At 31.9% G+C, this 22,869-nt stretch overlaps 1 long non-coding RNA gene across 2 annotated transcripts; it reads right to left on the bottom strand.

Annotated features, from left to right (window-relative positions):
* Nucleotides 1–3,253: 3,253 nt before the first annotated feature.
* On the bottom strand, nt 3,254–6,075 carry LOC128281437 (uncharacterized). Of its 2 annotated transcripts, XR_008271647.1 has the most exons (3): nt 5,053–6,074; nt 4,716–4,914; nt 3,254–3,725 (listed from the first exon to the last, which is right to left on the bottom strand). It is a non-coding gene; the product is annotated as an uncharacterized LOC128281437 (long non-coding RNA). The 2 variants fall into 2 exon arrangements; XR_008271646.1 differs by having other exon boundaries at nt 4,716–6,075.
* Nucleotides 6,076–22,869: the final 16,794 nt, after the last annotated feature.

Genomic DNA, 22,869 nt, shown 5'->3' with positions numbered 1-22,869 from the left:
AATGAGTTTGTTGGTTTATTGGTAAGGTTTTAGCTTACTATTAGATTTCAAGTTTGAAACCTATTGTTTCCTTACATTTCACATTTTCTCTCATTCTATTTTATGTTGTATCTTTTTGTTTTCCTGAAAATTTCTTTGTCGATTTCCTTATGCTATTCTTTGTTTTTCTTCTCTCAATTTTCGTTCTTATTTAAACAATCCTATTCTTTCTTTCTTTCTCTTCTGTTGTTGCTATTTGTTGTCCTATTACTGTTTGAACCCTTTGTTGCTGTGTTGATTTTCTTCTGGACTTGTTATTCGTCGGGCATGTGGTAAGCGAATTGTAGTTTTCAATTGTTTTTTCCTTTTATTATTATTGTAAGTAAGGTCCATTCGTTGAAAAATGAGATGTTGTTGAGTTTCACTGAATGTGTTATTGTTGTGGATATTGATAATTCTTCTGTGTGGTTCTTGTAGGTGAGGAGTGTTAGGTGTACATTCCTCAGGCGAGATAAGTGCGTTGGGTATTTTTGTTTCTGAGGGTAAGTGTCGGATGCCCAATTTTGGTGGGCTGAATAGTGTTAATTTGGGTTTATGGTAGAATGTCTCTTGTTAATGGCCGAATATTTTAGGAAGCATGAGCCGAATCTTTGTAAGTGGTTAGTAATTATTCAAATTATGGATGTGTTTGCAAGATTTGATTGATGCTGTGGTGTGAGCATTTCGAAAAAATAGCCAGTTGTGTGACCCTAACTTGTAAACTCAAAAAACTGTACAAAAAATTGAAACTGTCAATGCTACACGATCATGTGTCAAGCCGTGTAAGCCACACGAGTGAATGCTAGGTTGTGCGCCAGCCGTGCGGGCCACACGGGTTGTGCTAGGTAGGGTGTATGGGCCCATTTTGAGTAAGTTTAGTTAAGGCCAGATTTTGATTGTGTATTCAAGGTCAACAATTTCGTAAGCTCTAATGAATGATATACATGTAGTTCGATAAATGAAATCTGATGTTTTTGTTGTGTGTGCATTTTTTTGAAAGCATGTTAAATGTATAAATTGTATATCTGGTTTATGAATTTGAAAGTACCGTTAGCATGTTTCTGATCTGAAATGTTTAAAATATGCACTTTTAATCTGAATGTTATGATATATGTATTATGACGTTGCATGTGCATTGGGGTGGAATATGATAATGTGACAGAGAAAGTTCTAGCAGAATACAATCTGCATTTCTGGCGGTAAAATTGCAATATCTATACCTGATAGTTACAGCAGTAATATTTGAATATGGTGGACTTCCGCATAACATTTGGCAGCATGACTGCATATTTCTGTATAATGACATATGATCACTATTTGGTATGTAGGGTTGGATGAGTATCATTTACCCTATTTGGTGTTTTGGGTGGGTCGGAGATGGTGTATAGTGGATGGAGGTAAGATCTGATTTGTTTGTTGATTTTACATCAAAAAGCATGTCATGCTTCTGTATATGTTTTCTTCTGTTGAAATTAGTGATTAAATTGTGTAATTTGTTATGTATGTGGGCCAAGTCCCACACTGGGCTTTCTAGCTCATTCAATTTATTAATCTTTTCAGGTAACCCTCAAACTTAGGATCGGGCAGCATTTGGGGCTCGGATTGGCCATCCTTACATTTAACAGTTTGAATTGATTTCATGATTATTTTTGAACTTTTTGAACTATTGGATAATTTTTTGGACATTATATATTTTTGGTTTTGGACTAGCTGTGAAACTTTAATAATTTGTTTTCTCTAAACTACAAATTTTGCATTTTCACATACTAAAATAACTATTTTCAAAAATTGACAACTCTGGAGTTTTTCGTTGCAAATCCAAATAATCAAAAATAAGTTTTTTGGATAATAAATAAGCTAACAATGTGGTTTTAAACCTATTCAAGTGAAAGTAAACGAACGATTCTAGAAACACATATGTACCATGGTTTAAATGAATTAATCTTGAATTTTAAAACGTATAGATGATGTATCCCACAACATTTGGTCATAATGTCTAGGTCGAGTTTGGGGTGTTTTACTTTTCAATGAATCAAGTTTTGACTAGCTAAATTTAGCAAAGTTATCAACCTTCCTTCCTCCACTCAAAGGGCCAGCTATGCATGAGAGAAAAAGGGAAGATTGACATGCTACTTTTAATAAACTCAAAGGGCTCCTCACAAGTATAAATACCCCTAACCATTTATTCATTTCGTTCATCCCTCATTCATCATCTCTTCTCTCTTTTCTCTCTTTTTTCATTCTCCATATGTTCGCATTCTTCAAAGAGTTTTGCAAGGCTTTGAGAGCAGTCTCATTCGACCACATTAGGAGCACTCAAGCTTGATAGTCACAACAAGAAGGAAAGAAAGAAGGAGTGAAGTGAGCTATGCTTAGGAGAACCACTGAAAATGACTTTGCATTCTTTACCCTTCAATCTTTTATTTTTGTTCAATTCAAGAAACATGATTGCAACTGAGTTTTTTTGCTTTTAATATAATCATGGTTGCTTAATTTTGTCAGTGTTAGAATGATTTAAATTCCGTTGCTTAGATTATTTATTTTTGTTAATGATGTTATGTGCCTTGCTTGCTTATTCATCCGAACATGTTATTTGTGCATTATAAATGTAGGGATGCAATTAAATTAATTATTAAATCAGAACCAAATTATAATTAATTGACACAATATCTGAATGGTGCATGTTTGATCTTTTTATTATGAAATTAGGTCAGATTAGTATAATATCGAAAGAACTTTATTACCTTGCATAACTCTAGGATTAATATAGTTAAACTATTTCAGTATAGAAATATTTTAATGTCACCTCACATGATCTGTTTTTTGCTTATTAAAAATACTAAGTTGTTTGACATACATATGCTAGAATTAATAATTTAATAAGTATGATTTCTTAGACGATACTTGAAAATGTAACCTTTAAGTAGGAATGAACATAGAAATATGCAAACTAAAAGGTTGAGCTTAAGGCTTCAAGAGGAGCCGAGCACTCATAAAAACAGGATTAATAAATAGGCGAGTTGCCATGGAATTTTCCGTAACATTATTAGTATTAAATATTTTTTAGTTAGGAAAGAAAATTATTCTAATGCATGCAATTGTGATTACTCTTAAAACTTGCACACTTATTTCTTTCTTTGTTTAATTTAATTTTAAGTATACTTAGTTTAATATAATTAGAAATCCATCACATTTTAATTTATTTTTATCACCAAACAATTTGATGAGTAATTAATTTCGCAATACTTGATTTGCATAAATAATTTCAGTGGAGACCGACAACTCTCGCTCACTACTTTATTACTTATTAACGATTGTGTATACTTGCACATCAATCAATTAATTTCGAGACAGAGAGGGAGAAAAAAAAGGGGACCTCAAATTTACATGCCAAGGCAAGAGGTTAAACAAGAAACAATAACCTTTTAGGCACCATTGCTAGCAGCCAAGCACCTTAGGGCCAAGGCTTTATGCTCCTTTAATGGTGGAACCATGATCGATTAACTTCAGAGATTTTTGAGCATCAATTCCTTTCCAATTAACAAAGTAAAACAATGTGGACTAGAGGCTGAAGAACGGAGCTAAAGTGAGTTTTGACTAGAATCAAACAGATAATATTGACAGAGAGTATTGTATGCTATGCGGCAGAAATTGCGGTATAGCCTTTCTCCTCAAGAACTTTGGCTAACGAGCTATCTCCTGTCTTCCTGAAAACATCAAATTATAACATGTTCTTATAAGAATGGAGACATATTTCTTATGATAGGATAGTTTATTAAAAAAGCTAGAAATGGTCAGTGAAAAGAAAAAGACCAAACGACATTGCAGAAATCTGGTTAAGACAAAAAGCAAGGAACTCTGTTAAGCTAAGCAGAACAAGTTCTTACTACATCCAATACTTTTTCCAAAATATCCACAAAGATTAATGGTACATAATCTAAGAATCAAGATAACATAGACTCATCCATTAGGGCATCATTTTACTACTCGGGAAAAAAAACAAATCATGAATGTGGGCCAACCTCCACATGGTTTACAGTTCAGACTAGATCTCTACTGCCTACTTTTATGTTTGTTACTGACTTAAGGCAGATGTTGACATCTTTCTAAAACTTTAAAGGATGACAAAAAGAACCAATCATGCATGTTACAGGGAAAAAGAGCTTTGTAAACAAGGTGAAAAGGAAATCAACATGCATGGAAGATCAACATGATCATGTTTTATAACAAAGCAGTAAAACATATGTTTTACTGATTTACAATGTTTCCTCACCCTCTACAACCAGCAACTTAAGATGTGGCTGTACTCTAAGAATAAAATAATCAATATTTGCGTTTTTTTTATTAGCAAAATAAAGGAAATGCACATAACTATTGCCGTTTCTGTTAAGGAAGTCAGTCTTCATGTTCACAAGATCGAGTTTAGGATATATGTAAGCATAGAACTGCATGAATAAAATGATGTAAGCATTGTAATCAATAACAAACAAGCATGATTATTGTGTGTTCCTTAACTATGAGCTTCTAAATTACAAGATATAACCGTATAGAAATAGCCTAGCCATGACAGAGTTTGACCTTTTCAGAAAAATATCGATATTGATTACAACAGGGAGAGCAAGAAGAATATGTTGACAACAGCAAGTTCTTATATGAGATAAAGGTGCAAAGGCCAAAGGGTAGTTCATGATCTATACCTCAAGTGGACCGAGCTCCGGCTCACCAAGTTTTTCCCTTCGAGCATTACGCACCATGTGCCAAAAGTCGATATGGTTCACACCCGCAATCTCAAGAGGGGACTAGAAACTCATAAAGAGTCCAGCAAGAGACCTTTCCTCTGGCTCCATGTCAAGCAAATTCTCTCCTTTAAACTCATAATAGTTTTTGTCCTTTAACCTGAGATATGTACTTTGCGTGCAGTGAAACTCCACCATTCAGAAGCAAAAACACAAGGAAGAGACATTGGGTATTGGATTCTTGAAAGGAATATTCAGTTTTTTGGTTACAAAAGAGAGAGCTAAACAAAGAAATTACATCTTAAGGAGGCGGTCCCAGATAAATCCTGCTGCAAAATGGTCGGAACAGCTAAATCCTCCGCAGCATTTGCTTCACGATACACATGGCACAGTCGCACCTCCCAGCTTCGATTCAGCGGCTCGTTGATTCTTCTAGCAAACGCCACATTTGATCTCTGCAATTCCGACTCCTTGATGACTTACAAGGCCTCTGAGCTGTCGCATTCAATTACAATGCGTCGAAGACCCTTGTTCCATAGGAGAAAGATCATCATAAATGGCCCGTAATTCAGCCTGAACTCCACTGCTTTCTCCTGTGCTTCTGCAATATCCCAACAACCATTCACCATGTTCATCCCTGGCTAAACCCCCTACAGATGTGCAACCAGCCGCACCTTTCTTTTCACCATCAATATTTAGTTTAGTCCAACACGCTCCAAAATATCAGAGGCATCCTTAATACCTTTCGCTCAGTACCAACTGATTTAATGATTTCCTCAGAGCAGGCATTCTCCTTATTGAACGCGACTAACATCCTTGATTTCCAGAGCCTCTGTATTATGATACCAAAAAGTCTATTTTCGCACGTTTTGAATGTTTGCCACCAACCAGTCCATGAACGATAAGGAAAAAAAAAGCTTGTAGTGTACTTTGACAGGATAACTTTCGACCAGGTCCGACAAGCAATAGGGCAACTCCACAACACATTCTCAAGATCTTCATAATGAGAGCACCAGATATAATTTCGAACAACTTTTTTAATTTCCTGTTAATCTCATCACAAATAGCAATCGAAATCATCGTAGATTGCATAAAATATTTGTATATGGACACAAGGACAAAGCAGGCTAAATTCACTTTCTCAGCTATTGCAAGAAGCTTCGCATCCCAATTATTAAGTTTTCACCTCACCTTTTCCACAACAAAAACAAAAATCCCATTAGTGACCCTCTGATGAAATAGGGGGCACTCCCAGACATACACCAAGATTAGAGACTTGTAGATATCCCAATCTAGCACAAATAGACCTTGCCATTCTCTCATCTATGTTTTAAAAGAAGTAGACCTCAGTCTTTTGAGCATTGACTCCATGTCTTGAAAAAAAAAAGGCCAAATCTATCTAGCAAACTTCTAACCCTATTAGCTTGGTCCATGTCAGCCCTACTGAAAAAGACCAAATTGTAGAAGAAGAGATGAGACAATTGAGGCACATTCCTTGCTAACAAAATCGATTTTCATTTATTTGCTGCTACAACATCATGAATACTATGTTCTAGTTATTCTATGCACAAAACAAACAGATATAGGAAAAGCAAGCAACCATGACAAGTGCCTCTCCAAGGGTCTAAATTCTGCAGTCATGCATTGCAACATAAAACATTTATAAAGGCACTTAAATTTGGACACTTTAGATGGTATTAATTTCTAATGTGTGGTTTTAAGTGTTTCATTTTTTTAATTGATTTTTAAATATTGTAATTAGTGTAAAATAATTAACATATATTAACTTTTTAAAATTCAAATAATATAATAAAAATTTTAAATTATAATTAAAATATTTTTAACTTATTTGTAAAGCTAACGTTGATAATGCACTAGAATGATCGCAAACATAAAGGAAAAAAAAGGAAAAATAGAACACAGATTTTTACGTGGAAACCCTCTCGGGAAAAAACCATAGGCAAAGAAGAAGAAATTTACTAATGTTGAAAAACGAATGATATAAAAGGAATTTCGACTATCAATGTCAAATAGACGAAGTGTAATTTTATACAGATTCCACTTGTGCGACAAGGAATTTCGGCCCTCAGCCTTAAGCTCTACACAAATCCCCTAGTTTTACCACTATATTTTCTTTAACAAGGATTAGGGACACACAACTTTAACACTATTTAATATTCATTAATTTCATGTAATTAAGGCAAATCAACATAATTCAAAATAATAATTAATTAACATTTATCAATTATTTTGATAATTCAAATATAGTTCTAACAAAAAAATTCTAATTGTTATTAAAGCATTTGTAAAAACTATAAAAATTGATATATTATAAATTAAATTCAGTAATTATAAAGTAGAAGGATTTGAAGTGCAATTTTTCCATTAAGTTAATGGACTTGATTTAATTAAGAAATAACAATTAAACCAGTAAAGGTACAATGGAGTGAATCAGTGATGTTCTACAATTAAATGATAATGATTTTGATTTAGTGTAAAGCTTGTATGGCACTTAGCAAGTCTAGGTGTCGAAGCATGATCATAGGTGAAGATAAATTTGGCTAGGTGTCAAACTGATGGAGGACAAATTTTTCACTAAGCATGAGCGTATAAGGTGGAGAGTAATAAAAATGGGACTAAATTGAAATTTTAAGGAAAATGGAAAGAGTAACATTTGGATTTATTTAACCATTGAATGGAATAATGCTTATAAGTTATAATGGATGAAAAGTAATTATAGAAGCTTTATAAATTGCATGAGACATGCCAAATACTAAGTGGTATTGACACTGCTAAATGGCATATGTTTAGACACATGCCAAATACTAAGGTGATTGAGTGGAAATTTAAGAATGTTGGCAAAATCAAGTGTTGCCAAACCAGCATGAGGAGGAAATAGGACTCATTTACAGCGCATTCGTGAGAAAGAGAAGGGGGGGAAATTAGTAGTTCAAGTACTTGATGCTAAAGGACTAAATTTTAGTTTTCAGTTGCTGAATTCTGTTTCAAATATTAGCTACTGATGCTGTTTATGGATCTGCCTCCTTGGTATCGTTCTCTGCTGCTACATGTTTTAAATTGTAGCTTGGTCATTCCTTGCTTCAATGATTTTACCGATTGCTTGAGGAATTGCTATTATACCGACAATAGCAGCTGGTTGCTGCTGCCTGCACCAATTCCAATAGCTACTAGCTGCTTTGTTTTGGAGTTAGTTTGCTGCCTTAAAAAAATTGCAGCTTCAATTTGGTGAATTAAGGCTGCCAATGGGGGACTTCTTTGATACAATCGGTCAGGAAGGGAGAAGCAAGAAAGAGACTAAAAATGGTTGATGCCTTCATAGTTGGCCTCAAGCTGCTACAAGACTTGTTGTTCCCACCACTTGTTGCTGTCACATGTTTGCAAATTGCTCCAAAATGGGTTGCAAATTGTTGAAATAATTGCATAGATTGTTTCAAATGTTACTTATTATAAACAAAATTTAGTCACAGTCATTTGAACTCAATTTATGATACTTAATTTGTTAGTGTCTTGTTTCAGATTGGAGCTTCCCAGAGCTGCTTTATAGTATTGAAAAAAATTGATGTCTCAATTTCTTGTCTCAATGGAGATCAAAGGAATTTTTTCATTAAAAGCGAAGGACAAGTATTTCATTAAACTCCACATTATATGGAAATCTTACTTGGGTCACTTCTATAATATAATATTCTCATTAATTATAGTCTGATAACCCTGCTTTAGTGTTCCCTATTGCTAAATCAATACTCCTTGATTTATCTTTATAATATAATTCCCATAAATTATAGTTTGACAACCTTGCTTTATTAAAGTAATTAATTAGTTTTTTATACTTGAGCAATGCACGAATTAGGAATGTTAGAACATTCCAAGCATTTGCAGGGGAAGAATTCACAATGAAATCGTACTAAGAAGCATTGATGAATTATGAATTGTCCAAATATAGCACTTAGCTATTAGTTTGTTAGACTTTTTAATTGCATGCTTGATCGTTGTCCATCTACCTTATTACTTGATTTTTTTTTTTTTGGTTCAATCCTTGGAATACTTTGTGTTCCCTTGTAACACACATAAATTACAATTGTCTTGTCACACTTGCAGTTAAAATTGCTTTTAAATATGTGTGTTAAGTCTATGCATGGAGTATGCATACTAACGTTATAGGGTTATTTGTTAATAAGAAAAGTAATTAATGACGATTGTCTTGATTATCGAGAAGGTAAGAAGAGATTAGGTTACTTGCAACCGTCAGTAACTATAACCAATTTATTAAGAAACATTGAAATTTATCTTTGAATCAATGATCAAACCCTTGAATCAAATAGAGATTTTACCTTGGTTCTAGTTTTATCACATTGATTTTCCTATATTTTATTTTACTATTTCTTTTTTACTTTGTTTTAATTTTAAACCCCCATAGGATATTTTTATTTTCCTTGTTTATTAAAGAAATAAAGTTATTGTTGGTCTCTATGAATTGGATCCTATTTGTCACTTTCTACTAATTTATATTTTCAAGTAGATTTTATTTTTAACAGTTTCGACAACCTTACAAATTTTAGTGTCGTTGTTGGGGACTAGTGTTAATAAATTTATTTCTTTCTCTTTTTTTTATTTATTTCTTTTTATCCTTTATCTTCATTAATGGTTGCATATTCACCCATGCAGATCAAATGAGGTAAATCTGTATTCCATTGATAATCAAATTGATAAACTAACCTCTCTTGTTCAACAATTGTTTGTAGGAAATTCTAAACAAGTGCAAGCCTGTGAGAATGAAACTTATGCTGATTATGGGCAATACAATGATGTGTTTCCCATGTTCCAAGAAGTTCCCTATGAGCATGTCAATGAAACTAGAGGATTTCCCAACAGGGATTTGATCCCTATGCCAATACTTACAATCATGAGTGTATAAATTATCCAGATTTTGGTTATGAATCGAGGTTGTAGGCTTCCCTACAATTGTCATCTTCAAAGTAAGGTAAGTCTCTTGAGGATATAGTTGAATCTCTTTCTAGCACCATTCAACTATCTCTACGAAAAACAAAGTCAAGCATTGAGAACCTAGAAAAACGAATGAAGAGCCATTTTCGGAACATAGAAAATCAAATTAGACTCATGATTTTAGTGAGTAGATTAGAATTTCAAAAAAAAGAAGTTGAACAAGAGGTGGTTGCACTAAAGGAGTTATCTGATCAGCCCAGTGATAGAACCTCCTTTCTTAGAAAGATTTGCCAAAACCAAAGAGCATAAGGAGGAAATTCTCGAGACTTTTGATTAAGTTGAAGAGAAAATAAAAGATGAAATCACGAAGGAAAAGGTTAAAGATGAAATAATAGTGCAAGATGATAGTTATTTTGTTGAGCCTATACACATCAATTTTATCTTTGCTCAAATAGTTTTGAGGCTCACGAAAATTAGGGAGCCCTAGAATTTCTTCTACGAATTTTTAGTTTTAATACTCATTTTATTTTTAACCATTTTGCACTTTCTACAAGTTACATCAAATTGTTAGAAAAATAGGTTTAGAAAGCGCAGCGAAAAATAAGTTCATGGAAAAACCAGAGTTTTAATTTTTTTTTTCAAAAATAAGAACTTGGTTGTGATATTTAAAATAATAAACACTTAATCAAAATTGTATCTTTTCGATTCGTTTAGGATGAATGCTTCGACTGAGTAGTCTTCTCCGCTATCCTCAAGCTCATGTCTGCCGAGTGTGGGCTCGTTTCGAATCAAAAATTTTTCCACAAAACTACTAGTAAGATAATTTCGTAATTTCTCTAAACTTCTAGATCAAGTTGTAAATAAGAAAAATATCACTAGAATTTTTTTGAAATAATTTGTTTAGAGAATTTTCTCTCAACAACTTTTTTTTTGAATTCAAGTGTGTGAAAAATAATAACCCATGACTCTCTTTATATAAGGAGAGTTAGAGAGTTCAACGATAATTAAACTTAATCACTTTAATATTAAATTAATGAAATACTTATCAAGATAAATATTTGATTGAATTTAATATTATATCTTGTGAAAAATAAAATAAAATAAAATAAAGAAAAATAAAATAACACACAAATTTTACATGGAAACCCTTTCGAGGAAAAAACCACGGGCAGAGGAGAAGAAAATTCACTATGTCGAAAATTTGAATCAATACAAGAGGAATAGACTATGTCTATTTATAGGCTTGTAAAGCCATATTCTAGTAGGACTGAAACACCTTATCCTAATCAATATAAAATAGATGGAGTTTAATAAGGTTTAAAAAACCTTATTCTAAAATAAAATAAAAGAAGTCTAGTTCTATACGGATTTTACTTTTATTTTATTTTCCATCGTATTTTATTTAAATAAGAATTTGGGTCACTTAATTCTAACAATCTCCACCTTGACACAAATTCTCAATGAACAAGTTCTTCATCGCGAACTTTCAATAAACAAGTTCTCCACCTCTTCCATAAAACCCCTTAAGGGTTTAACTTCAACAATGAACACCAACCAAGTCTAAGCAATGCTCAAACTTGGTTATAGGAAGTGACTTAGTCATCATATCTGCAGGATTTTCATGAGTTCTAATTTTGCTCACAATAATATCACCACGAGCAATAATATCACGAACAAAATGATACCGAACATCAATATGTTTTGTTCTCTCATGAAACATTTGATCTTTTGTAAGAAAGATCACACTCTGACTGTCACAAAATACTGTGCTGATTTGAAGGTCTTCATTAAGTTCACTAAAGAGTCCCTTAAACCAAACAGCTTCTTTACAAGCCTCAAGAATAGCCATGTACTCAACTTTGGTAGACAAAGCGATTGTAGTTTGCAAAGTGGCTTTCAACTGATTGCACAACCTCCGATTGTAAAGACATAACACGTGAGAGATCTTCTTCTATCAAGGTCTCCAGCAAAATCAGCATCAACATACCCAATGACTCCATCTCTAGTTCTTCCAAACTGTAAGCAAACATCGGTAGTACTCGTAAGTATCTTAAAATCCATTGAACGCTTTCCGTTGTTCTTTACCGAGATTCGCCATGTATCGCTAAACCGACCGATGCATATGATAAATCTAGACGTGAACAAACCATAGCATACATGAGAGATCCTCTCGCATTAGAGTATGGAACATGTGACATGTACTCAATCTCATCATCTGATTGTGGAGACAAAGCTGATGAAAGTCTGAAATGAGCTGCTAATGGAGTACTAACAGGCTTAGCACTCTGCATATTGAACCTGCAAAGAACTTTCTCAATGTACCCCTTCTGACTTAGGTACAATTTACTTACTTTTCTATCTCTAAGAATCTCCATACCAAGTATCTTCTTTGCTGGTCCTAAATCTTTCATCTCAAATTCTTCACTTAGTTGGGCTTTGACCTTTCTTATCTCTACTTTATCTTTTGTTGCTATCAACATGTCATCAACATAAAGAAGTAGATACACAAAAGAACCATCACTATTTTTCTTAAAGTAGACATAACTGTCAAAACTACTTCTTTTGAAATCATGAGAAGTCATAAAGGAATCAAACCTCTTGTACCACTGTCTTGGTGACTGTTTCAAACCTTAAAAGGACTTTTTCAAAGAAGCAAACATAGTCCTCTTTTTCGAGACTATAAAACCCTCGGTTGTTGCATGTAAATATCCTCCTCAAATTCTCCATGCGTAAATGCGCTTTTACATCTAACCGCTCAAGCTCCAAATCATGCATGGCTACAATACCAAGCAAAGCTCGAATCGAACTATGCTTAACAACCGGGAGAACACATCTGTGAAGTCCACTCCGAATTTGATCAGTAACCCTTTGCAACAAGCCTTGTTTTATATCCGGTTCTTCAACTCCTGAGTCCCTTCTTTCTTTTTAAACACCCATTTACAACGAATGCCTTTTTACCTTTAGGAAGTTTTACAAGATCCCATGTTTGCTTTTTGTGGAGTGATTCCATCTCCTCTTGCATAGCAAACATCCACTTTTCTCGAGTCTTCACGTTAATCGCCTCGAATAATTAAATGGCTCTTGATTCGCATCTATATCTTCAGCCACATTTAAAGCATAAACAACTAGATCAGCCTCGGCATACTTCTTTGGAGGTTTAATTTCTCTTCTTGTTCTATTTTTGGTGATAGAGTATTGCGGTGAAGAAGCAACTCTATTCTCAATTTTTGTACTGGCTTGAGGAGTTGATTCTGTATTAATCTGATGCTCCACCTGCTTTTGGTTTTCTTTATTGGAAAAGTCTTTAAGAGATAAGTTAGGTGGCATAGTAGTTTCATCAAAAACAACATCTCTGCTAATCACAACTTTTCTATTTTCAGGACACCATAACTTATAGCCTTTTACACCGGCTTTATAACCAAGAAAAATGCATTTAATGGATCTCGGTTCTAATTTTCCATTATCAACATGAGCATACGCAGGACACCCAAAAATCTTTAAATCAGAATAATTAGCAGGATTACCAGACCATACCTCTTGTGGAGTCTTTTTCTCAATGGCAACGGATGGAGATCGGTTGATCAAAAAACATGCAGTAGAGGCTGCTTCTACCCAAAATGACTTCGGTAAGTTGGCATTTGACAACATACATCGAACCTTCTCCATGATCGTTCTGTTCATTCATTCTGCAACGCCGTTTTGCTGTGGAGTATGACAAATTGTCAAGTGTCTCATGATCCCTTCTGACTTGCACAATCTATTAAACTCATCAGAACAGAACTCTAAGCCATTATCTGTACGGAGGTATTTTATCTGTTTTCCCGTCTGTTTTTCAATCATAATTTTCCAAGACTTAAATGCGAAAAACACATCGCTTTTCTGCTTCAGGAAGAACGCCCAAACTTTTCTGGAAAAATCATCAATAAAGGTTAGCATATAATTAGTTCCACCTCTCGAAGGCACTCTGGATGGCCCCCACAGATCAGAATGAATATACTCCAACATTTCCTTCGTGTTATGGATTCCTCTAGTGAATCGAACTCTCTTTTGCTTCCCAAAAACACAGTGCTCACAGAAATTCGGTTTGCCAATTCCTTGCCCATCAAGAAGTCCTCTTTTGCTCAATTCAGCCATGCCATTCTCACTCATATGCCCTAGGCGCATATGCCAAAGTTTAGTAATATCATCATCTGACAAGGAAGAGGAAGCGACAGCTGCATCACCAGTAACAGTAGAACCCTGCAAAACATATAACTTGGCAATTTTTCTCTGCCCTTTCATCACAACAAGAGACCCTTTGAAAATCTTTAAAACTCCACTTTCAGCTGTATATCTGTACCCTTTTGAATCAAGAGTACTTAACGAAATTAAATTTCTTTTCAATTCTGGAACATGCCGTATGTCGCTAAGTGTTCTGACAACTCCATCAAACATCTTAACTTTAATTGTTCCAATACCTGCGATTTTACACGAAGCATTATTTCCCATCAAAACAACACCTTCAGACACTGTTTTGTAAGTTGTAAACTAATCCCGATTGGGACTCATGTGGAAGGTGCAACCTGAATCAAGTATCCACTCCTCACTTACTTTAGAATCATTGACAGAAGCGACTAGAAGTTCACCATCGCTGTAGTCTTCTACAACATCAGCTTCACCGAAATTTTCTGGTTGTTTTCCCTTTTGATTCGCAGCCTCTCTTTTAATCTTATTTTGTAGCTTATAACACTCAGATTTAATGTGCCCTTTCTTCTTGCAGAAGTTACAAGTTTTACTTCTATTTGAAGACTTCGATCTACCCTTAGATTTACCATGAGGATTCCGTTCTTGTGTCCTACCACGATCATTATCAGCATTCCGATCTTGTCTCCCACGAACAATGAGACCCTCTCCCTGAGAGTCGGGTTTAACCACAAGATGTTTCATCTTATCATACGAGGTTAAAGAATCATAAACCTCATCAACTGTGAGAGACTTGCGGCTATATAAAATCGTGTCTTTAAAGGTTGAATAAGACGGGGGCAACGAACAAAGTAGAATCAACCCTAAATCTTCCTTATCATACTGAACCTCCATGGCCTCCAAGTTTGAGAGAATTTCTTTAAACACTGTTAAGTGTTCGTGTACAGACGCACCTTCCTCCAAACGATGAGCATAAAGATGCTGCTTCATATGCAACTTGCTTGTTAGAGTTTTCGATATACATATTTGTTCTAGCCTCTTCCATAATGTAGCGGCAGTCTTCTCTTTCATTACATCTTGCAAAATTTCGTTGGACAAATGCAGATGTAATTATGTTAACGCCTTTCGATCCTTACGCTTCTTCTCTTCATCTGTTAATATCGAAGGCATCTTATCTATCTCTAGCAGGGCATCCTCCAGATCCATCTGCGCAAGAACTGCTTGCATCTTAATCTGCCACAATGCAAATCTGGTGTTGCGATCCAACAGCGGAGTGTCATACTTCAAAGATGCCATTACTGTGATTGAGATGAACAAACCGGAAGCTCTGATACCAATTTGTGAATAAAATAAAATAAAATAAAATAAAATAACACACAAAATTTACGTGGACACTCTTTCGGGGAAAAAACCACGGGCAGAGGAGAAGAAAATTCACTATGTCGAAAATTTGAATTAATATAAGAGGAATAGACTATGTCTATTTATAGGCTTGTAAAGCCATATTCTAGTAGGATTGAAACACCTTATCCTAATCAATATAAAATAGATGGAGTTTAATAAGGTTTAAAAAACCTTATTCTAAAATAAAATAAAAGAAGTCTAGTTCTATATGGATTTTGCTTTTATTTTATTTTCCATCGTATTTTATTTAAATAAGAATTTGGGTCACTTAATTCTAACATATCTATTAAATTACTAGAATACTTATATACAAGATAAATATTAAATTAAATTAAATATTAAAATTATTAAAATAATATTATTTTTGGAATAGTTAATCTGAAATCAAATTATCCGATAGAGTCCCAGTAGGACTGTGATTCCTCCATTGCTCAACTGCTGAAGGACCACCCGCCGGCCACCGAAATGTCATCGTCGTCACCAGCACCGTTGTGTTTGGTGGTGCCATCACAAGTGCAACACCTTTATGACACCCCGAGCAGGTTTGACTATTGTCGGTTTGGTCCAGGCCTAATGATGGACCAACCGGTCAGATCCAACCACCGGTTGGATCGTCAGCCTGGTTTTACACACCAAGCCCGGTTCGACTAGTTTTTGGGTCTCGATCTCGATTTTCAATCCTCGAGCCCAATTTTTGATCTCAGGTTCAATTTTCAAGTTCAAATACCCATTGGGCCAATTGTCTGACTTGAAAATTAATTTCTAAATAATATTAATTTAAAGTTATTTGATTAATTTAATTTTACTTGATCAAAATTAATTTTTCCAAAAATCACTAAGATTTTCCAAATTAATTTTTTAAGAGAATTCTTTAATCAAATTCTCTAGTTGAACAATTATCAAAACTACCTAATTTAATTCCAAATCGAATAAATTAACTCAATTAAATTATTTCCAAAGTCGTAAAATTTTCTTATGATTCAAATGCAGTCTGATCGAGCTTTTGTTGAGCTAATGGAGGGACCAATTGGACATATACATTAGGCTCTAGTAATTGCAATTATGTCTAGAAGTATCGTTCCGATAATTCACAATTTACTTAATCATGGAGTTAGCCCACAAGAAGTAATATAATTGAAAACTCCTTATTGTATACTCTTTACGAAAGCAATTCATCCAATTATTTTATCCAATTACTTCGTCATGTGTGATTTACTCTTATATGATACCCTTGATTCCTTTGAGTTAAATTTGTTCACTCAATACAATCTTATTTTATCTCATTATCACCATTGTGTCTTCTTAATGATTAATATGATTACCGTCAACAAATGACTATGATAAATTGCTAGTTCGAGAATAAGCAACCCATAACAACGTTCCGTATTTATCAATCCACACAATACCAATGAGATGATCTCGTTAACTCTTTAGTTGAGCTATGAATTTTGTTGTTGCTAGTAAAGTCATGCCATACACAAGTCATGTACCCCAGCTATGGACTTAATCATCTTTAGAGTATAAGCCTCCACTTATATCAAAGCACATGAGTTACATACGCATGATTTGTGACTAACTCAGGATTCAGGTAAATCACACCATGAACATCACAAGTAAATTAATTCAAAAACGGATTCAGAATTAATTTATCTTGGATGCAGTCTAATGTATCATTCTTAGAGAAATGGCTTAATTTTAGAAAAATGAATTAATTTTAGTTTTGATCCCTCTATTATGACTAATTTCGATATTTAATCTCTATGATTTAATTTCTAACATGATTTGGTCCCTATATTTTTATAATGTTAGTAATTAGTTTAAACAGTTAATATCATTAAATTTTTAGTTAAAATATTACGTGGTTATATATAAATTGAATGTCTAAATGTTCTTAGAGATTGAGCATTGTTTTTTTTATATTATAAAACAATAGTCAAATTTTAATTTTGGCCCTAAACTCTCTTGAACCTTGAGATTTAATCTCTATTCTTATTTTTAACATAGTTTGGTCACTTTACTTTTATAATGTCATTAGTTAATCTAAACAGTTAATATTGTTAACTATTTCAATCAAAATGCTTATGCCAATTTTTCTGAAGAACACTATTCTGACATAAAAAATTATCTTGAAGAGTTCAAAAATCCTAATTAGTATTTTTAATGTTATTTTTTTTGTTACATGACTACTAGGTGGTTTTTTTAAATTTCAATCGTTGCACCAAAGAATTTAATAGAAGAATTTTAGTGGTGTAACAATTGGATCTAATATTTTAAATTTGAAAAGTAGAGGAATTAATTCTTGAAAATAAAAATAGCGGGACTAAATTATAAATGTACAAAGTGTATAACGCCTAGAGCATATTTTAACCTTCAAATTTTTACTCTATAATTTGACATACAAAAATATTTAACCTAATGCAAAGTGTGAACCAAGAAATATACTAGTTATTCTTAATATATTATTACTAGTTTTCTTTCTTGTGTGATGCATAGGTTTATCGTGTGTATTGTTTATTTTTTAAAAGAAATTATAATATATATAATATTTTCTGCTGATATTGTAATAAAAAATTAAAAATATTTTTGATTGTATTTATTTATAAACTCATATTTCAGAACATAACAATAATAAATTTATTTTTCTTTGATAAATATTTTCAACAAATTAAAATTTATAATTACTTAAATAATTTATTTGATTTTTGACTGAAAGGTCATTTTTAAACAAATAAAAAATGATAGTGTCTAACTTTGTAATTTTAATTAAGGATTTCTTAAATTTTAAAAGGTTGGAAACAATGATGATTTAAACTATAATTTAAGAATGTTAAGCACATTCAAATAATTTAACAAAACATTTATTGAAAAGGAACTTACCCATTCATAAAAGCTATAAATCTCTATTTTGTTTCATTAAGTTCATTTTACATAGTATTGATTATATTAATTGAATTTGAAGGAATTTTAAAAAAATATTATTTTAATTTTTAAAAATGTTAGAAGCTGCTTTATTCATTTAAATAAGTGAATACAATGCCTATGATTAAAAAAATTATATATAACAACTAATTTAAGAAAATAATCGTGTAATGATGATTATATGTGTTAATTGAGATTTGATTTTAATTATTATTATTTAAATCTTAGTTTTAATTTTATACTTAAATAATAGTTTTTATTGATATCTTTAACTACATAATTTTAATTAATAATAAAATTAATTATTTTAAAATTATAAATAATATATATATTTTTGAAATAATATTATTTAATAAATTTAATAAATTTATAAAATTAAATTTTGATTTATTAATATAATATTATTTTAAATTATTAAAATTTTATCAATTTTGTAAAATCTGTGCATACTAAAGTGTGTAATTTAATTATTTTAAATATCTAAATTTATAAATAATTGATATTATTCAAATGTAATTTTAAATTTATATTCTATTTTAATACCACAAAAATGAAAGTAAATAACACTATTATCACATTTTATCGAATAGGTATGTCACGTGTCAATAAATTAAACATTCATGTCATCTGAGATCTAAGACCTTGTATATATATATATATATATATATATATATATATATATATATATATATATATATATGATAAGATTTTAAAATATTTTTCCCATTTATTTTTGTTTTGAATATATAAAATTAATTATAAACAACTGTATTTTCAGAAATTAAATGTTACCAAATTAATATTTTTAAAATATTTCAAGAATTTTTTTTGTTAAATATTTTTACGTAAATGCAAACACTTTTCACGCGCTAACAATATTATGTTATGTCTAATGAGGCTTTGGCTCAGTTAACAAATGTAGAAGCCTTAGATATTGAGTACTTGAATTTGAGATTTATCGTGTACAATTATATGCGCAAGTCTTTAAATTTCATTGTATATAGAAGTTTTAGTCCAAATGCTAATTGAGTAATAGCTCAATTGGCATGAGTATTATTGTCAATGTAGGAGAATAATGGTTCGAGTATGCTAAAGTATATTATCCTCTTAATTATGGATTAGGAAGAGCTATGGGTAGTCCAATTAATTAATTTTAAGTTAGAATGTATGAATTCTTAGAGTAAGATTATTTTAGGGAGCTTCCCCCAATTTTCCGATAGTGGCAAAGGCAAATGTATAAAATTTCTCCTCAATAATGGCTTTTAAAGTGGTTTGATAAAATTTCAAAAAGGAAAAGTTAGATAAAGTAGATACGATAGGATTTGGAACTTTACACCTACACATTTTTCTAAAGAATAAAGTAATCCGGCATTTTCTTTAATAAAAGTTCGTTTTTAATATATTAACCATACTTCTCATTTTATTTTTTTTTCTTCATCATCTTAAATTAATATTAAATTATGAGTTAAAGCATATAAAAAAGAAGAAGAAGAGAAATTAGTTGTTATAAATGAACTTGTATGGTACAAGGTAAAGGAATAAAATCTTACGGCCAGGTGAAAGAAATCAATGTCTTTAAAGCACATTTTCCTCAGTTAGTGACATCCTTCATTAGAAGCAATTTTTCGTTCCTGTATTCCATGAATTTGACACCTTTGAGGAGTTCTTGCATGTCTTGCAATGCTAGTTTGAGTCGTCAGCTTGCACTTGTTTTACTTAGGATGATGGTGATGAATTTATGATCTTTTGACAGAAACCTACAAAAGATAATATTATAAGATTTTAGTAAAATAAGAGAAGAATGCAGAGTGAAGATCTTTGCTTGAAGCTATTGTCACTGTATATATAGATATATTACGTCCTTGACTGAGTTGGTGTTCAGTTTGTTAGACCTGATATCTTAAATGTAGTATTTTCTTTTATGTATATTTATAATTTTTTTGAACAAATTGATTAATAAAATAATTCATAGGTTACATTATTATACTTTGTATAATGTTGTCATGTGGTTTTTGCATGCAAAGAAAAATAGTAGTAAATATTGCTTATTGGTTGTCTAATATTTAAACTAATACTAAACGGTATTACGTGGTAGAATCGTAATACAGAAAGACAACTTATATTAGTATATGAACCTAAACATATTCTTAGCCTAATTGGAAATGAACAAATCGATTGAAAGACTAATATGTCGTCTATCAAGTTCAATTGGGGATATGTTTTGTCTTGAGTATTAGAGCGGATGACTCCCAGAAGATAGTGATATAGATGTGACTGACTGGACTGACAGTAGAAGAATAGATTTTGAATCCGTTTATGGATTTATTCATTTTTGATGTTCATAGCGTGACATACCTAAATCTTGAGTGGATGATGGACTATGTATGTGTGACTTATATACTTTAATGTAAGTAAAAGTCTAATTTTGAATACATAAGAAATCAAAAGCTAGTGCGTCAGGTATACAACTTCTGCAGTATGTAGCATCATTAACAACAGTAGAATTCATAACTCGACACATGGGTAAATGATTTCCTCTCATTAGCATTACATGATTGATGAAAAGTAAACGTGATCATAGATCATTCGTCTTTGTGATGAATGACTTGATTACTATTTAATAGTAATTGAGTTTTCATGAAGGAAGATACAATGATTACCATGAGATAAAATAGAACCATATTGGGAAAACGGATATTATCCCTAAAAGATTAAGGATATACTATGGAGGTAAAGCACTTGTGATAAGGTCATTAGATGAGCACTGATTGAATTGCTTTCATAATGGTATACCGTTGGGGAGAACTCAGTCATGATACTATAGTGGGATGATTTTGTGACTAAATAGGTTTATAATTAATTAATAGGCAAAAATCTGAATCTTAATTATAAATCATTTGAGCTCTAATCACATATGTTCAATTAGTCCCTCCGTAAGCTTGTTAAACCGGAAATGAATTGTATGTTGAATCAAATGAATAGAAATGGTGAAAATGAAGAAATGAGAAATATTTGGAAATGACTATGGTTTTCTCCAAAATAAAAATAAAAAAAGGAGAAAATGAATCATTTGAAAATTAATGTGTTTTTCTCTAAATCGAAAATGAAAATAAAAATGAAAAATGACTTGAAAATAAATTTATGTTTTTCGAATTAAATGAAGTTCGAAAATAGAAATAAATCATTTGGTTATAGTGAACCATTGAATGTAAAAATATTAAATATATTTTCTCATAGATTCTTTTACGGTAAATTCGTCATGATTTTAACGGGAGTAGAATTGGGTTGAGAATATTATCTAATTGGAAATTAATTGAGATGTTTATTTTGATAAATAGAAAAACAAATATCGAGTTGATTGAATTATAAAATATTGGGTTAAAAGTCCAAGAAATACTTAAAATTAGTCCAAGAAATACTTGCAATTGAACCTGATATGGGAAAAGCCCAAAAGCCCCTTATGTTAAAGGGAGGGACGACAAATCCTAGTATTATTAACTAGGGTTGCAGCCCCCTATGCTTCTAGTTAGACTAGAAATTCATTTTTCTAGTTGAAATAAACTCCTACAATTCAACAAGAGCTTTACTTCTTCTTATAAATAGATGACATCGGTAGAGTTAAATACTCAACTTTAAGATATTGTTACTCTGCCCCAAAAAAGTGAGATTTTTATTCTCTAAGTATTAAATCTGTTTTTCGGAATAATAATTCTGTCGATTTCTATTGAGAAGAGATTTTCGTTTTCACGCTAAAACAAATAAAATTATTTCTAGTTTTGTGTTTGATTCGAATCGTTCGAGCCCACACTCGAAGCAATTCATGGTACAAAAATAATGGAGAAGGTTGTTCGGTTGAAAGTTAGGAATGACAATGATCAATCTAGCCAAAAACACAAGTGTGAATTCGGTTAAGGGTTTATTATTATAAATATCACAAATCGGCTCGATTTTCAAAAAAAATATTTTTCGTTGTACAAGAAAACTATTTTCAAACCGGATTTTTTTCAATGCAGTTGACTCGTGACACCAACTTAGTTGAGAAATTACTAAAATGCTATTTATATACAAAGTAACAAATATAAATACGAAAGTGTTTTTGTCAATTCATGTTTTTTAATAAAATAATATTATAAGACTTGAACTTAAGACCCATGGATTTTAAACTTTTAACTTAACCATTTCAACTAAGATTTCACTTGGTTATAATATAAAATTTTTACACATTTTTTTCACCCATATCGTGAGTGTATTATAATCTAGTAGATTAAAAGTCAATCGAGTACCAACTTAGAATTGTCCATGTCATCATCTAATTCATTATAAAATTTATATTTTTTAAGTGATAACATGATTAGAATTGTCTATGGGTTGGACCCTAATAAAATTTTAGGCCTGATTGGTAGGATTGGCCCTGCTTGAAAAATGAGTCTAAATTTTTGCCCCAGCCTGATCCGGATAAAAATGCTAAAATTCGAGCTTGGCCTGTTGGTATTAAAATCTTTTATTTTATTTTTTATATTAAAAACATAATATATAAAAAAATATAAAAATATTATATAATATCCAAACAATAACAACAAAATAGTGAAACAATAGCAAAACAATGAGAAAACAATAATGTTTTTTTTTTTTTTGCAAAGTCGGTTCG

Source organism: Gossypium arboreum, chromosome 10 (genome assembly GCF_025698485.1).
Source record: "Gossypium arboreum isolate Shixiya-1 chromosome 10, ASM2569848v2, whole genome shotgun sequence".
Classification (NCBI taxonomy): domain Eukaryota; kingdom Viridiplantae; phylum Streptophyta; class Magnoliopsida; order Malvales; family Malvaceae; genus Gossypium; species Gossypium arboreum.
Note: the sequence above shows the minus strand (reverse complement) of the source record. Positions and strands in the feature narration are given on the sequence as shown.